Here is a 17,359-nt window from a genome sequence, read left to right on the forward strand (position 1 = left end):
TATAAATCTGTGCAAATTTGTGTGTGAGTACGTAGAGGGGGGTGGTGTAAAATAAACAGACTGACAGAGAGGCAAACAGACATAAAAGCAACTAATGACAATCCAGGCATGCCGCTGATCTTTTACTTATACGCTAGGAATGGGGAAAAAGCAAGACAGAGAGACAGGGCTGTAAAATGATGTGTTTAAAACTGGTTTAAAACTAAGATGATTAGTATAGTGCCCCCCCTCCCACACACACACACACAAAGACACACACACAAACGCAAACACAAACACTGTCTGAGGTAGATCAGTGTCTGTCTGAACGTGGGCCTCATTGATTGTATATGAAATAGCCAAAAGCCAGGCTGCCGTAAATGGATGCCTGTAATTTCTCACTGATTATATTTCAAATTGCAATTACTCAGTCATATCGACCATGCACATCAAAGACAGGCCTTCTGCCAGCATAATAATCAACCTGTACGCCTGTATGTGAGCATGTGTTGTGTGAGTCTTGTGTAGGTGTGTGTGCATGTGTGTGTGTGTGTGTAAACATACATGTGCAAGTGTGTGTGACAACCGACACGCTGCCGGTGTAAAAATATGTGTTTAAATAAGGACTACTATGTGTTGGTGCGTGTGTGTGTTTGTGTGAGTGTGTGTGTGTGTGTGTGTGTGTGTGCATACTTTAAGTAAAAATGATGGTGAAGCATGTGTATGATAAACTCCATATAGATTAACGTGTGTGTTTGTGTGTGTGTCTGTGTGTGTCTGTGTGTGTGTGTGTGTGTGTGTGTGTGTGTGTGTGTGTGTGTGTGAGAGAGAGAGAGAGAGATAGAGAGAGAGAGAGAGAGAGAGAGACAGAGAGCATTGCAATGTGTTTATCAGGCTCACAAAGCTCAGCTGCATCACAAATCAAAGGCTATTTGGTGGTGACAGAGTCATTACAGCATGCTCATCCTATCAAGCCCAGTGCGGGGCCACACACCAGCCCTTATTCACACACCCATCTGGGTCTCAAGAGCCTGCATGCACGCACAAAGCAATATGCACTGGTTCAACAGGAAGGTGGTGGTGGTGGCATGTCTGAATGTGTGTGCTGTATGTGTGTTTGTGTGTATGTGTAATCACGTTGGAGTAATCACATTAGAGGAATTATGTACATTAATTTTGCAGCAGGTCTATTTGTAAAATTTGTCGGGTTAAATATAGAATTGTGTGAAAATCCGGGGTAATGTGTATGTTTTTGTGACGGAATCATCCAATCAAACAAAAAAGGATTGTGCGTAAACCCTACCACTCACATCTAATCGCATGCACAATCATCTACCAGATTACTTCAACATGAACGCCAAATCCATCTCCCTTGCACACAATGCATTTAACATCTATGTGAAATGGAGCAACCATAGTAGAACAGATTATAGACTATTTCATTGCCAGAAATGGGGATTTCTTTCAGACTGATTGAATTATCAATAGGAAACAAATGTGTCTCAGCAGTGTAGTCTCTGTGACATGACAAAAACCTAACATCTGTCTGCCCTTGTTCAACCCTTTTGCTACTGACATTGCTACCCTACATAACAAAGGAGGGCCTGGGGGCTGGGGGCCAGGCATACACACGTCCATCCATGCACTTGGTCAGACCAGACAGCCCAAAGGATTTGGAGGAGTGAATACCCCACCACTTTTCTGATGTCCATGCTGTGGCTTTCAAACAGAGCTCTTACCTTTCTCTGAGAACTCGCTGTCCTCCATCGCAGAGGTGTAGTACACAGACAGGACTGAAGCTATGAGGGGACCACTTGACCTAAGAGTCCTATTGGCCATGTGTGTGTCAGGTCACTGTGTGCGAGGACAGAGAGTATAAACACAGCTGAAGCACAGAAAACTTTCTAAGAAATGGATGAGAAAAGCCAGCAGTATATGTATTCTGAGACCTAGTGGCCAAACATTAATAGTTTAAACATTAAAGAAAATCATTACACATTGATAGATTAATGCTTAATAATGTTAAAGCAGTCTTTTCCCAATGATGGGTGAACTAAACTAATCTTTAATTAGAAAATCCCAACTCTTCAGTCTAACTTTAAAGTTAGGGTATCAAGTTCACTTTTATTATTTTAAAAGTTTAACTAATTTGTCAATACACTTACCCTGTCTCTAAGGGTTCTGCAAAAAGTTTGCCTCTCAAAATAAGTGCCTTCAGGAGCAGTGATCAAGAGGTTTGCTGGCTGAAGCACCAGAGACACCTACCATGCAGTCTGATAAAAATAAACAAAATGCCCCAAAAACTTCTGCTTCCCTTTATTTTAAAAGAATGTTGACAGGGTGGTTGTGTTGCTATTTAAGCATGCAGGAAGCAAAGGGGAAGAAAAACTCTGTCACAATGCTGTCCATTCAGGGGGAGGACTAAGAAAAAAAGGGGGAGGGTCATTGAAATCATTTCTTGGCTGGGCCAGAGATGTTTTTCTTTGCTAATGTATAGAATAATGAATAGCTAGTGTACTGCACTATATGTTCATTCATTAAGTTGGCAAGTCCAGTTATGTCTTCACATAGCATTTACTGTATGGAACACTATCATTAACCTGAATAAGTTCACTCTTTATCTGCAGGCTATGTACTGTACTGCCTGCTGAAAGGATTCCATCTTTGTCAGGAAAAACTTAAGTGAACTGACAAAGAACGTACCCTCAGGGTAACTCCATTTCTGAATGAATGCCTGAACACACATTCAAGACACACACAAGAGCTTATCACAACGGTTGGACCTGAGGCCATGAAGTCTTCACTGTGAACACTCTGCCACGAGTGCCAGAACAACACATAAAGTGTTTAAGGCTACGAAACAGTTATGGCACATCATCCAATCCAAGTGTCCCAGAGAAGGAATGAGAAAAGCGGGGTGATGAACATGAAAGTTTAGAGTGACTCCGCGGTAGCTTGGTCAACCCTCAGGCAATGCCGACTCACAAAGAGCCTCCGTTCTTCAGGAGATGCTGTTAGCAGCACCCCGGTCTTGTGACTATCTCTCCGCAGCTTGTTTCGCACCAGCTCTTTTCTTGGTGACATGAAATCCCATTGACATAATGTGTTTTTCCCTGTCAAGTAGCCTGCATGCCACCCAAATTGGCCCATATGGTAATAAATAAACAGAAGCAAGTTTGATCACATTTAAGAACAGAATTGAACTCACCTTACATTCTCATGTAGGACAACACCTGTGCCTTTGTCTGTTAGTGGTCGTTGACACTGCAGAACAAAATAGAGGGCATGGCAGTGATTTTCCTATGCAAACATGTCAAGTCACTACCGGACATTCAAAAGCAGCCAATAGCAAGAGCTTGACTGTTTACACAGAGACTGAATTTGCTCACATTTGCATAGACAAGGCAATACAAGGAACCTGTTTAGTGTACACTAAAGCCTATGAATTGAGATGTCTTCATGTAGGCTACTGTAACTATGGAAACTGAAATTTACAATACACCAATCAACATTTTTCTGCGGGCTACATCTTAGTATAGTTAGAATAGTGCTGAAAGCAGACTTTCACTGAGTTAATGATTTCGAAATTTGTTTATGGCAAACACAGGGGGAATGCAGGTTGTGTTGACTTGGAGGTTTACCTTTTCAGGGCGCAAACATTTTAAATCCAATGTAATCTCTGGAAAATGCTTTCACAACACATACAGACAAACAATAGCGCAAACGGCAACAGAGCAATTCCAAACATTCACTACATAGCCTACAAAATATGGGCCTTATAATGGCGAATCCCTTGGCAGTTTAATAAGCAGTAGTCCACGTGAGAACACAGTAGGCTATATATTCTTGCCAAAAACAGGAACGGAGGACGTGATAGGCCTACATTCGCCGTCAGCGCAGTTCATATAGATTATAGGCTAGCCTATAGGCCTACTGCATAAAATATTAAATTATTCCCATAACATTCACTCCGACTACTTAAACGTAAGTTATGACATTCAAAGTAACATTCTATAGCCAAAAACGTAGATACACAAATTGTTGCGTTAACATTATAATATAGCCTAAATAAAAAACACAAGTTTGACAACGGAACATATAAAGGCCATACTATCACCACAGTGAGATGAGCGATGGGTGGCACATGGGCAACTCTGCTAAATCATTGTTTATCTCATTCCGCATTTTTTGTAGGTGTGTATTAGAGATGTTCTGCCCTCTACTGGCTTTGTGAATAAGAGAACTTGGAACTTAAACACATAAACTGTGGTCAGAGTTAGGCCTGTGTGCTAGCTAGGCAAAGTTTTTTTTTTTCATGTAGGCCTAAATGTAAATCAGGTTTATAGTCCAAGTAGGCCTATACGTTGCGTATACAATAAGGAATTTGGTCTCTGCATTTATCCCATCCGTGAATTAGTGAGACACACAGCACACAGTGACTACACAAAGCGTAGGGGTTGGGGAGTATTGAACTGTCAAATTAAAACTAAGTTTTGCAATGGTTTGCTGGTAGTTCAATTCATGTTTGACACATGTTAATGTGGCGTAATCACTTTTTTGCCATTTTTGTGTAACTAACATAAACAAGCAAAATAAACAAGCCACGAAAAGGGAATAAATCGTTTTGTTAATGACCTGCCCTGCTCTGGTTTCATGATAGGTATGACTGATACATTGACAAAACCAAGGTTCATTAAAAAAAAGAAACAACAACAATCTCAAGCCATGAAAAGGGAATACATAGTTTTGTTATTATGACCTGCCCTGCTCTGGTTTCTTGACTGATAAATTGACAAAACCAAGGGTAATGAACTTTGGCATATTTTTGGTTTTGGTATGTTTTCATGATCTTTATGATAAACTGTTAAACATTATCTTTTTAAAAAATATTTTAGTTTTTTAACAAAGTCGTTTGTAAGTAGTTAGTTAACCAATATCCTATAGCTAGCTTTTAATGGTTTAATCATATTAGGAAAAGCTTTTTAGTTACAAAGCATATGACACATTGATAAAAGTGTAATACATGTACAGTGGGTATTGCTTTGAGCTGTTATAACAATATCTTTATATTTATGTTAATCTTTATGACATTTGACAGATGCTTTTGTCCAAAGTGACTTAGTATACAAATGCCACATTAGTAAAAAATAAAAGTTTCAATAACAATCAATATCATTAACAGTAACATTATCAAGTATCAATTATTTTTAATATTATTAACAAAAACTATAAATGTACAAACCATAATTCTGTGAGAGAATTCATTAATTAAGTGCAATGTGAACAGATGAGCCTTTTAAAAGTAACAGGCAACTCATTCCACCAATGAGGAGCCACCAATTGAAAACATTCTACAGATGTCATGTTTCATGTGACGTGAGCAATGCTTAACTCTTTATTCCAAATTGCGCCAGTAGGGGTCCCTCTATCAGAGACTAAAGAATTCCCCCTCACAGGATAGGATTCATGTGCTAGGTTTAATGAGTCATCAACTGATAGCTTTAATGAGAAAGTTGGTATTCAATGACAGTAATGCCAGGCTCCTCATTTGCATATTTTTAACATGACTCTTACTTTCAAGTATGCTATAAGAAGAGTCTGACTAAAAAGGGGTTTTTATTCCTGCAACTGACATATTTATGAATATTATTACAGTGTGATATGTAACAATATACAGCAATTTCAGCAATTAAATCAAAACAATGGTAGATAGCAAATTAATCTCCAATAGAAAGTTGTGAAAATAATCCATGCAAATAGAATAGACTATTTTCTCTGTACACCACACTGAACTGAATATTGATCCCACCATTCAACCTAATGTCCAAGCAGTGGCGTTCAGTCAGTTGAAAGTTTGTCTTAAATGAGCCTGTGCTGTCTGTAACCTAGTTTAATCTATATACATGCCAGTTTTGAAATGTCACCACAATTTTCTGAAACAATACTGTTGGATGTGAAATCAATTTAACAGAAAATCAAAAAATGTTATGCTGCACAGTGCACACTATATATTTTTTTGTAACATTAAATCACAAACAATCAATTAGCAGTGTTTTCTGTTTTTCTCTTTCAAAATTGTGTTTACAACGGGCCACCTCATTGACGCACAAAATTGTGTTTAAAACAGGCCACCTCACATATAAATCCTGGCACTGCTGTTGAGTTCAAGTGAACACCTGTTTTAGAGTACACCAGACAGAACATTGCCATTCTACCTCATTAGGAGTAGTACACAATCACTTTTATATCTTTTAAGGGCATTTTTATTGGGCCAAAACATTGCCGTTTCCTCCTGGTCTGAAATGGTGAAGAATGTAGTTCAGTAGTCTAAGGAGTTAGGCGGGCAATCTGAAGGTTGTGCTCTGTGCATAACAGTACAAGCACGGTAGAAGGTGAAAATTGCCCGATGCATCACTGGTTCCTCACTCCTCTCCATCGAGGCCATCCAGGCAAGAGATGCTTGCATAAGGCGCACAGCATCAAAGCCTGTTTTCACCCCAACCACAGACTGTTCACCCCGCTCCCCTCTGGAATGTGCTACAGGTCTCTCCGCACCCGAACCAGCAGGTTAAGAGGAAGCTTCTTCACTACGGTTGTCACCCTACTGAACACTGCACCTCGGTGACAACCAACCAACGAATCTAATCTTGAATTTAAAAAATATGCTATATAAATACATTTACTTTACTTACTTTCCTTCAATCTAAGGATTCTCTCCTAATTTATAAATGATAAATGCCTCATGTCTCAAGTTCTTCCCATGACTGATGCTGAAATTCAGAAAACATCTTCACCACAAATATAGTTAACTTATATCAAATTCTCCCATCTCTTAAAGAAAAACATCAGATGCTTAAAGTATATAAGGAATATAAAAGTCCAAGCCTCTGCAATAATGTGTTTCTCACCCAAGCCACTCTACCTCTCAAATGTTAATTGTTTGTTGAAATGTTTGTTTTCACCTCTTTCATTACACAGTACGACACTTAACAATAAATTAGCTTGAACAGGTTTGATTGAATTGCTTATTATGCCTCCTGCAGAGCTGTTTGATTATGAAAAGGATGCAGATGCCATTAGAGACCCAATCATTTTATTTATTTGGTTCTGACATCAGGAATGACGTCCAGTCTCGAGGTAACACTTCATAAATCTTGCCTCTAGGTGACAGTGTTGTAAAACTTTATCTTGCTATTATACAGCGCTGTTCCAGTGTCTGAAAAAACTCCCCTTTATGCAAAAAAAAAAAATTATGATAAATGACATAGCTGGGCCAAAGAGATTTCCAAGCTGCCATTACACAAATGAAACTCTGTCACATAATAGTGTTTGAGGCCCCAGCCGTGGCGCGGCTGGCTGGGGCACCTGCACCGTGCGCCGGCGACCCGGGTTCAATTCCACCCCGTGGTCCCTTCCGGATCCCACCCAACCCTCTCTCCCACTCGCTTCCTGTCATTCTCTACTGTCCTGTAAATTAAAGGCATAAAAGGCCAGAAAAATAAAATATAAAAAAATAATGGTGTTTGAATTATACTATGGTTCCATTCAGAATTGCACACTTTAATTTAATATATGCAGGGAATTTAATCATAATTTTCTTCGACACTGTCCCAAGTGCTATCTGAATAGAGATATATGAATACACCCACTCAAGCTCTGGAGACCCCATCCTTGTGTTATCTATGCTTGAGATGTTTTATAACAGTTCAGCTCTTCTGACCTCATGTTTACCCTGTATGTAACCTCTGATTTGAGCTCTGCTCCGCTTGCTTGGCACAGTGAAACCATAACCTCTTATCTTGGTTAAAGGGAACCGGAGAAAAAGGGAGGATGAGGAAGATAAGAAAGACAAAAAGAATGAGCAGACAGAAGAAAGTCAAAAGAAGAGAGTGGACAAGAATGAGAAAGAATGGGGGAATGGGAAACAGTTGGATAATTTCAAGGAAGAGAATGATGTCTTCAACATTATTCACAAGCAATAAAACATCTTGAGCAAGTATTGCTTACAAGGAACTACTACTTTTTTTATTGCAATCTTGTATAAAGAACTGATAGGAATATTCATGAAACATATGCTTCACTCTCACTATCCTGATGCGGAAATTGACACTGCATTCCATCCGTTCAGTCCGCCCCACAGTAACACGAACCAAAGTCACTGTGTTGGAAATAAGGAAAACATAGAAGATACAGTAAGTCAGAAAAGTTTGTATCAGTGATGAATGTCAAGGATCACCCAGTACCCAGTACAGCTGTAGACCGCATGCATGCACAATAAATTGAGAGGGAATTGAGAGGAGGAATAAGTGACAGCTGAGATGGAAGAGTTAAAGGAGTAAAGGAGGAAGAGGTAAAGGCTAATGCAGAAGTGAATAGATAGGGAGAAATAGAGGAGGATGAGATTGAGAAGGAGAGAGAGAGAGGGGGGAAGAAGCCAAAGACTTGACGTGATTAGGGAGAGATGGAGGCTGAGATAGAGAGTGATGAAAGAGCAGAGAGTAAGAAAGATGTTCAGAGGGAAGTTGAATAAGTGGAAAAAAGAATAGAGACATAGAAAAAAAGGAGAAGGTTCACCGGAGCACACAGAGATGGCTTATAGTTATATTTTATTATGGTGCACAGCAATAGACTAACGTTTTGACACTTCTGTGTCTCCCATAGACTCTCACGAAGACACAGACATGTCAAAACGTTAGTCTATTGCAGTGCACCATAATAAAATATAACTAAAAGCCATCTGTGTGTGCTCTGGTGAACCTTCTCCCTCTATGCATGATCGGTCCTCTCCCGTGAAGCACCAGACATGAATTCAGAAGTGTGGTGGAACTACCTTCTTTGATAGAAAAAATAAATCAAAAGAAGTGTATAGGCAAAAAGCAGGAACTTGAGAATAAGACACAAAGAGCTGGAAAGGAGGCAGAGAAAGACGATGAGGAGGTGAAGAAGGGGGAAGAAAGAGGAGGAAGAAGAGGATGAGAAAAAAAGAGATAAGATGAGAGTGAAGCAAAGGCAGTACACCTGCTTATGTTTCCCACAGTGAGTACTAATTACAGCAGTCTTCCGGTGGACTGTAGACATGAAAAGCATAACTGATTATTATTTTAGCTGTAGATTAATGATAGGGCATGTTCTAATTAACTTGGATTAATGTGTCATGTCCTTCTGATCTGCTGTGTTAGAAGAATATGTTGATGAGAAGAAGTGAATGAAGTGTCCATCAGGAAAAGTTCAAAGAGTGTGCATGTTTTAGGGACAAACTAACTGCTTTGATGGACAGCTTTTAGTTCCTCTCCAAAGAAAGAGGTATCCCTGTGATATATTTTTTCATTATATCCCAACCCGATAGATAATATCATACGTTGTCAGCCAGGAGAGCATGTCTGTCAGGATAGGCTGCCAGACAGGAAAAGACCAACAAGGTCACAAGGAGTGAGTCATGCACTTTTAGTGATTGACACAGATTGAGTGGTTAATAATAGCCCATAAATAGACTGATTGATGCTCTTTTACAGAGAAGAATACTGTCGAGTTCAGGAGAGGAACAAGAGTAAGGCCAGTCACCCAGAACAAGTTGCATGTGTACACACAGCCCTCAAAAGAGAAAGAGAAGAGGAGGACATATCAACGCAGGACATTTCATATCACTCCTTGTGGCCCCTCCCAACAGCCCTGGTATAATGGGGTACCAACTATGATGACCATGAATATGTTTTAAAACACTCTACTGTTGGGAAAAATCGAATATCAATAGGAAGCTGGTTTCAGTGCTGTGTGGCATAATAGCTAAATGCCATTTCCCCTTGCTTGGTTTTAACCCTGGGGACTATTAATTGACCAATTCCAGCAGATCTAAGCTCTCTACCAGGTGTATATTGGGGAAGCATTTCAAAAATAGTTGGGGACCCCAAGTCCTTTCAGTGACATGTCTTAGGAGTAGAACCTTGAAATCAATTCTGAAATTAACTGAGAGCCAATGTAAAGATTTAAGAATGGGTGTGATAACTCTTTTTAGTGGTTAATAGTCCAGCAGCCCCAGCAGGAGGAGGCTGCTGGGGCTTGAAATCTCCTGACAATATTTAGTGTCACACTCTGTCCCTCGTCTCCAGGTAGTTTATAGTGATAATAAACAAAAAAGCTATGATATAAATCTCTCAAAATGCACAGGTAATCTTGAAGATAATTATTTTCCTGCCTATACTGCAAGGCCAGTACCAAAGAAAACTTCTTGCTGGACATACATTACATAATGTCAAACTCAGTCTTTTCCTCTGACTACCAGGAACTTGAAAGTTCTTGAAAAATCATGGTTCTAACCTTGTTAACATATCTGTACTATGTCTGCTATCTTGAATTTCCCCTAGGGATCAATAAAGTATCTATCTATCTATCTATCTATCTATCTATCTATCTATCTATGCTTAACAAGGCATGTCTTGAGCAAAATAAGCTGTCAATGTCATAGATACGTTCAGCATCTAGTCATAATCGTGGTTACTGACCCCAAATTGGTGGATAACACCCCAATGTGGGGGAAAGCATAATTCGATCCGATTGAATGTACCTAATGGAGGTGCACCTGCGTGAGTAGAGAAAACACCTAAACAAGTTTAAAGAGGTGATAGACTGATTATATAGGGTAGGCTATTTCACACTGTTCCTTAAAGTCTCCGAATAGGGTATGTAACATTGATTGGGCAGAAAATGGCCTGGGTGCTGTTATATGCACCCTAATGCAACCTTAGAATGCAATGAAAGGGCTATTTTTAGTACCTCAATATATATTCTTTGCAAAATGCATTGAATATTTACAGACCATGGCCAGTTGAGAATAAGAGGGATGGAAAGGTGAGGCCAATCTGATACAAGTGTTAGCAGTTATAGCAAATAAATAAAATGTTTATAACCAATATGCATTCATTATTGGTTCAGCATATGACCAAAACACACGGTTTGATCAAGACAACAAAATGACAAACTTTATATTGTTTCAAAACAATCATCCAGTGTTTTCCACCCTATTCTCTTTAAAGGCAATGCAAAATCCTCGAACACCAGTCGCATCAGGTCTAAGACGTAACCTGTGTGAATCGAAAAGTTCTGTTAGTGCCTATACCGTTGCATATTTTGATTCGTTATTTTGTAATAAAAAATATATATTTTTAAACATACACATTGTTGGATCTTTTTATTTATTATTTTTGATTTCTCCTCCATCTACCCATGTCCTTGATTGCCTAGCCTTTCTGCCCCCCCCCCCACCCCCATCACCAACACACACACAAAAAACACACACACTTACATCATCACTGTCATCACCTCACATACATACAGCACACTGCTTGCTACAGTAAGCCTCCTCTACATACTTGCTGCACACTGCCCCCCCCTCCCTACATACATAGCACATTGTCTTCAGGATCTTCTCCAACACACATCCTCTACATACTTACAGCACACTGCCCCCACCTACCCACACACACACTACACACACACACACACACACACTGCTCCACTCCCCTCCCGCCCACACACACATCTTTACTGTCATCACTCACATACATCATACATACAGTACTCTGCTTGCAATAGTAAGTCCCTTCACCATACTTGCAGTACACTGCCCCCCCCCCCCCCCAATACACAGCACATTGTCTCATGAGGAAGCTTCTCCAACACACATATTGCACACTGCCCTCTCCCCACATACACAGCACACTATCCCATCTCCCCTGTCATCCCCGCAACACACACACCTGGCAGTGCCGTGGATCGATCTGCCCAAGGTTTCTTCCTTGGTAAGGGAGTTTTTCCTTGCCCCTGTTGCTCTTGGGTGCTCCTTGTTGGTGCCCCCCCCCCCATCCTCCCCCACCTTTCTTATGCAGTCCTTGCCTCTTAATCTACTAAACCCCTCTTCTACTGCACGTTTTACCCCCCCCCCCCCATAAATGCACAAATAGGCTGACACCAGACATAATTTCACTGCATTTCTTACTTCCAGTAACTATATGCATGTGACAATAAACTTCCTTGTATCCTTGTATCCTTGTATCTGTCTTCACTTGTTTGACGGTGTAACCTCCCCTTTTGGCCTTTGGGAACACAAGTCTGTACATTTGCTGTCTTCCGTTGTGGGTGCTCAGCATTCTCATTCAAGTGCATGGCTACAAGGTACAACCTAAACCAAACAACAGAAATGTTGTAACACAATTGTGAAAGTCACTATTGTATGCACACACCAAGCGAAATACTCCTGTTAACTCATAGCAAAAGCATTTGCTAAACCTGTAAGCTGTGCAGAAGCTGTACTCTAACCAGTGTTGTTACAAGTGCCTTTCAGTTAGAGCAGCCTAAGGGCCTATCACATTACACGCGGCATGCGCTATTAAAATTGCATTATAGTCAACGGCTTGCGATATGAAATGCATTATAGTCAACGGCTTGCGCTATGAAATGCATTATAGTCAACGGCTTGCGCTATGAAATGCATTATAGTCAATGGCTTGTGCGCGCAAGAAATGGTCTGCCGCTGCGCTGATCAAAGCGCAGCGCAAGCTGTAAGTCATTGGTATTTTGCACTGAGCCCAGCGGCAAGCACAACAAACATCTTTGGGACGTTACCTCAACCAAGAGCAACCCAGCGGCTAAGTATGTCTTCTCAGCTGCATTGCCTCAAACATCTATAAAAGTAAATCAGTTGTGAAGTGAAGGTTAGACAAACACATCCTGCAGAGGACAATGATCACAATACCTTTTTCATCTTCAAAATTGAAACTCCACAAAAGTGCAGACAGCTGAAAGTTGCCCACAGGGGTGCTCCCAATAACTGGCTGACTCTTCCACTGTCTGAAGAACTGGCAGTGAGGGCATAGTTGGTCAATAGGGCATAGTTGGTCAGAAGGGCCCTCTTCTGTGTGGCAGGACATTAAAGAACCTTGGGCAGGCTGAGGAAGCATTGCTCAAAAACAATGTATTTTGCATCACCATACGATGACACTGATATTACTTAAGAGATGATAAAGAAGAAACAACATTGTCCATCTCAGTCAAAAATCAATTGCACAATCTGACAACAGTCACTTTAAATTGTCCAAGGTTTTCAAAACTGTCTTTGGTGAAATGGTTCGAGCAAATGAATAACTGAGTGTCAAACTTCACAGAGATCTTCTTATAGACAAACATTAGCTGTGCCCGTCGAGTGTTTGGTTCCTTGGGAAGACAATGAAAAGTGTCAGCATTCCCTGTACAGCTTGGGACCCTGCATTTACGACCGTGGCTCATTTTCAATATCCTTGAAAAACTTCCAAACTTTCTTTGTAATTCCCGTTGATGGACACAGAGCAGCGTGCAGCTAGTGTCTGAGATCTATGCGACCTCCATTCATGTTCCTGGGCAGGGCCGGAGTGGGGCCACTTTTCAGCCCGGGAGTTTCAGGCCCAAAACCGGCCCACTTTTTTAGTGGTGGTGGAAATTGGATGAATAAGGCAACATTTCAGCTCTTACTATTCTGTAGTTTTTATTATAGGCTACCAATATTCCACTATTCCACAAGGATAAGTTGATAAGTTAACAAAAACAGGAAGGAAGAAATAAAGCATTTGAAATGTATCCCACAATTCCACTAAGAGGCATATTGAACTATTGTTTACATGTTTTTTCTGCATGGGTCAGCTATCATGTTGTTGTTTGATTTGCTCCTTTACTACACCCACTTCTGAGCAAACAAGGCATATAGGTTGATCATGTAGCCTACTGCTGTCATATAGCCTACTGTTCTTTCTTACATAAAATAATTTTAATTCATATGGTTAACTCTATTATCCTTTCTACTTGTCCCTGTAGTCATAGCTAATTTCAGGCTCATCATTTTCAGCAGAAGACTGGCTGATCTGCTGCTCAGGCTACTTTTATTTTAGGCCTAGGCTACTGCATACACAGATCAAGCTTGAGTTTTGTTATCAATATTTGCATAATATTTGCAAAGTCTATGAATCGCCATATTGATACAAAAAGGCTATTTTTTTTTAATTAATTTAATATGTTGCTTGCGAATAGGTTGACAACGCTACAACGTCCAGTATTAGCCCAATAATTAGGCTACGGCGCTATAATCATGGCTAATTTACCAGTTGCCACTTATTCTGTCCTCTTCAAAAAAAATCTGGAAGCTTGGCACATTTGGCAGCATTTTCCTCCAATACTCGTCTTTTTTACCTGGCCTTTCCAGTCCCTCATGGCCTCTTTCTACCATCCATCCTCCCTGACACTTATCACTACGGTAGGGCCGGCCCAGCTGGTATCTGAGAAAACTTTTTAGAAAAGACGGGCTTTATGGACCCAACCAATTAACTCTTCTTGGGAGGGGAAAACAACCCAGAGGCTGCGGTGTTAGGCATAGGATGCGAACGTGTGTAGCCAACTGAGAAGATAGATTAATGTGGCAAATGTTAATATTTTTCCCTCGATCGGCCCAAAAGTGAAGCGGCCCACCGGGAATTCTCCCGATTACCCACTCCGGGCCTGTTCCTGGGCCAGAACACCAGTGGGCTAGCCTCGTGAGACCATCCTGATCTCGCGAGCTTCAGGGTTTCACTCGCAGATCAGTCTGGATACTTTCCGTTAAAGAAAATTTGGAGCAGTTCACCAAACGAACGTCCAATCAGCGTTGGCTTTGAGGCGGGGTGAGGTGTGACGCAACGAACAACATGACGGCATCCACAGAGATGAGCATAGCTATCGCAAGTTTTATTCAAATTAGAAAGTATTCCTGGGTAAACTGTGAAGCTATGAGTCTCAGCCATGCAGCTGGGAGGAATGAACGACACAGACATCCTACACGGCTGATTCCAGTTCATAATGGAGGAATATACTATCTTCAGAAGTGTAGGGCCTACCATGAAAACTTGATGGGAATTGTCGTTGATTAGGTTCATAAATGGTAAGTTAAAACATCTTAACGTTTGTCACGTTACCTAACTTAATTGTATGTTAAACGGCATTAGAAGAATACTTTGTTCATCTAATTGGTTGATTTGGCCCGTCGATAACCAACAAAGGTGGTGATAGACAGATGGTTTATCCAATCAGCTAACCAGTATGTCCGCCCCTTCCCAAAAGTTCTTCAATGAAAAGTTCCCAGATGGATATGCCAGGTTACCAGTGGGCTGGTCTGTATGTAAATTTTGGGGCGTGACAAAGGTACAGACCAGAGCCAAATAAGGTACAGCCCCCGAGTTGACGTCAACTATTCGCCTTATTCACCCAGCGGCCAGAATGAGGCTAAAGGGTACACTTGCCATTACACCTCAGTCCAGCAGATGGTGGTGGTAATGCACTCCGTTTGCAAACTGCCAAAACAAAGCTCACCGAAAAAGAAGAAGGGATCACTGGCCTGTTCTTCTTCTATCTTCTATCTATGCAACTTATCTATCTATCTATCTTTTATTAATTAACGTTGTCCTGACATGCATCTGACTTCACTCTGCCCACAATATGCATGCACTGTTGGCAAAATATGCTGTCAAACTTGCACCCTAAATCTTTTAGCAAAAATCAATAAACGGCACAAGAAAAGTTTGGATTTAGAGTTATGTGTCAGCAGGGTTAAGGGTAACATTAAGGGTAAGGGTAACATTAAGTCCCAAGTTTTGGTAATTTCAGTTACACTACCAGAACTATCTCAAGTGGAATCATTGCAGAACTGTTGTCAATGGCTAGACTGTTTAGCTTGGTTTGGCAGGCTAAGCTTTATGCCATAACACAACATACTCTTAAGTTGCACCTTAATTTATTCTCACATAAATCCATGAAGAAGGTGTCAATTTATTTAAGCCTTGAGGAAATGTATCATTTTTCCATGAAAAAAGAAGTATATTTTAGGAATAGAGAGGGTTTAACAAACTGCTGTAGTTCATCTTTAACAATACTGTGATAGAAATAGGACATTTAACCCAATTCTATTTGCGTCTCATGGCAGTCAACATGATTTGATACATTATTTGAGTAAACAACTGAAGAAGCGTTCATGATTTTATTGTAACCAGTGAATTTGTCTGAAATGATATCCTTCCCACTAAAAAGGTCATCACCTGTATCGCTTGTAAGGACAATTAATGTGTGGAAGCGGCAGATTAAGCAATAGAATTATTACTGCCATCACTGTCTTGGCTTGTCACCAATGTTGCTTGGCTTGACCCTGTTCACTGAATCACACCACTGCACAAGTTAATGATGCCAGTCACTGTGTGTCATTCTTCCCCCGGTGTGAGGGCATTTTAATGAATGTCAATGACTTTATATGAGAGCCTTGTTCACTCTTTGCACAGCCTTGCTCACTCTCATTAGGGATAATTACACTGAATCACAAGATGGAAATTCAGAATCGCCAGTGCCAAGTCGCGATGCTGTGGTTCTGTTGTGATGCACAGCTTAGTATAACCAGTCTTCCTGTTATGGAATTGACTTCCTGGAGCTGGACTGGAACACACCAACTGGGATATAAGCTCATTTACCTTCTATCACATAGTTAAATAAGAGGATGCATATCCCTGCTATTTCACCAAAGGTTGACATGCTCCTTTTACAAACAAATCTATAGATTGTCAGACACTGTAAGACAGGAAGCAACGTTTGGCTGCAAAAGTGATGAATTTCTAATCTGAGTGATTGTGATAGAGGGACAAGAAAAACAATGATGGATGATATGAAGGACTGAATGACGATGAACTGCTCCTGAAGTCCGCACTAATGACATATTGATCTTGTCAGTTTTCACAGGGGGTGACCTCTCAAGCCATTTTCATTTTTCTTTGATATTCACCTGACCTGAACACAGTATATCGCTGATTTTTGAGGTAAGGGACAAAAACACTTTTTATGAAAACTGACATTTATTCACTTCATAATTTGATTTGGTCACCTCCATCAGACACATCAAAAGGTATTTCATTTTTAATGTTAAGCATATATGATCAGTGTTCTTATACAAATAATAAGACATCATTTTTGTGTTTTTTCTACAGTGTATTCAGGGGACAGGCAGAAAAAATGAGAAAATAATCTTCTGATAATTATGCGTATTTGATGACTGTCTTTTTTCTTAAAAGTGAACACTTAACCTTAAAGCACATGGGACATAAATTCCACCTAGACCTGAACAAAAAGGTGGTAGTGTAGTGAGTGGTTAAAGCCATACCAAAGCACTTTTCCTCTTCGGTTCCCCTACAGGTTGGAACTGGAATTGTCCATTACTGCTGTTGTAAATAATTTAGCCGCAGCCCATTTATATGTAGGCCTACCTGCCGTGTACGCTCCACCCATAACCTTGCTCCACCTATCGGCTATTGTAACACTTGCAAAGCAAGTCAAATTTGTAGTTTCTTAT

This window comes from Alosa pseudoharengus, unplaced genomic scaffold (assembly GCF_046254945.1).
Source record: "Alosa pseudoharengus isolate Yale_2024_CS ecotype anadromous, Long Island Sound unplaced genomic scaffold, YU_APseudo_1.1 YU_APseudo_1.1_scf_9, whole genome shotgun sequence".
NCBI lineage: Eukaryota > Metazoa > Chordata > Actinopteri > Clupeiformes > Clupeidae > Alosa > Alosa pseudoharengus.